Raw genomic sequence first — 1,742 nt, 5'->3', positions numbered from 1 at the left:
ACTTGAATGGCGACGAGAACATATGTAACTCGAAAATCTACCGGCACCCAATAGTCTGTAGAAATGTATGGAAACATCCAGAAGACACTTCTCCCATTTCCCGTTATATTCCAGGCTGCGCTTCCCGGATTCCGATCCATGACAGAACGAGCCAGTCTGTCCTCACTCTCCCTGACACTGCAGCTCCGGTTATCTGTCCGTGGCAGGGGAGGCTGCTCTCGCTGAAACTGGGGGAACCGAGTGAACGGGGCTCTTATTAAACAGAGAGAAAAATAATCTCCGGTGACGTCAGCAGCCTACCCTGAAAAGACTCTAATTATTTTCCGCAAACTACAGGAAGAGTTAACCCTTGGCCTACCAGGTGGCTGAGGAAGAAGTATGTAGATAAATGCTGCTGTGGCCACATATCCTGAAATTACTAAAATAAATTTTAAAAATATCCCACTGCACTGGTTTAACAGAGTTTGAAGTGGAAATAAGTCCAAAATGAGCAAATATATGCATTTTCCTTAAAACACCCGGGTTAGCAAAGCGGTAAATTAGTCAAAATCACATTTGATCCATCTTGGCTGCTGTAAGATGAATGGAAGAAAACAGCGGTTCTGAAAGAGAGCGGCATTAGCGTGGAAAGTAGAGGTTTTATGAGACAGAAATGGACTGTCAGCCATCTGTGCAAATGTGCTCTCATGTTCGACAGGAGTAGCAGGTGGACAAGAAAGGTAGACAAGCGGAGGAAGGGAAGAGTGAGAGAGAGAGAGAGAGAGAGAGAGAGAGAGAGAGAGGGAGAGAGAGAGAGAGAGAGAGAGAGAGAGAGAGAGAGAGAGAGAGAGAGAGAGAGAGAGAGTGGGGGGGGGCGGAAGAGGCAGTCGGAAAAGGTGGAACCTAGAAGACCGCGGTGGAGAATTTGAACAGAGAGTTTGTATGGTGGGACTAGGAAGGAGTGGAATACAGGAGGAGGAAAAAGAAAGCGATTTAACATTTTAAAGTAGGTTTGAAATTTTGCAGCACACGTTTATTCTTCCTGATGTTTGTCTGAATGGGAACATTTGAGATGCGAGCTCCGTTGAAACCATAATGCATCCTCATGCGACAATACATGACAATTGGTTTGAAGGCTGATTCTCCTGTTACGCAGTGTACGTTATCCACGAACCTCCTTAGGTTTAAATCCGTTTATGTTCTCCTGGAAATTATATATAATTTATATTAATTATTCTTTCTTTAATTTACCTTTGCCAGGTTTGAAATACAATGCGCTACTGCTGGAAAAGCGAATGTTCATTATATTTACACCTGGATGCCCATGACAGTAAACTTGAACACAAACTGAAAAATTGAGTCTCAAGTTCATTTGAAGCACCGAAGCCCAAACAATGTTTCTGCACGGGATTGAACTGGGGACCTTTCGCGTGTGAAGCGAACGTGATAACCACTACACCACAGAAACCGTGAAAAGCGCTCAATGCTTTGCGCTCTTGAGCAATGACCCGAGGCACCCCCCCCCCGCTCTGAAATACAGCAATAAGTACAAAACATTGCCTATCCTTCCTTCCCGTTTTCAGTAACACGTATTAAATAGTTCAGGACTTTATTTTATTGAGTGTAGAAGAATGAAGGGAAACTTGATAGAGGTATGTAAAATTATGATGGGTATAGATAGAGTGAATGCAAGCAGGCTTTTTACACTGAGGCCAGGGGAGAGAAAAAATCAGAGGACACCGGTTAAGGGTGAAGGGCGACAG

The 1,742-nt window shown here is 44.0% G+C and overlaps 1 non-coding gene across 1 annotated transcript; it reads right to left on the bottom strand.

The window, feature by feature from the left end:
- Positions 1 to 1,374: 1,374 nt before the first annotated feature.
- Positions 1,375 to 1,447, bottom strand: trnav-cac (transfer RNA valine (anticodon CAC)). Its single transcript has one exon. It is a non-coding gene; the product is annotated as a tRNA-Val (tRNA).
- Positions 1,448 to 1,742: the final 295 nt, after the last annotated feature.

Source organism: Hemitrygon akajei, unplaced genomic scaffold, assembly GCF_048418815.1.
Source record: "Hemitrygon akajei unplaced genomic scaffold, sHemAka1.3 Scf000089, whole genome shotgun sequence".
Classification (NCBI taxonomy): Eukaryota; Metazoa; Chordata; class Chondrichthyes; order Myliobatiformes; family Dasyatidae; genus Hemitrygon; species Hemitrygon akajei.
Note: the sequence above shows the minus strand (reverse complement) of the source record. Positions and strands in the feature narration are given on the sequence as shown.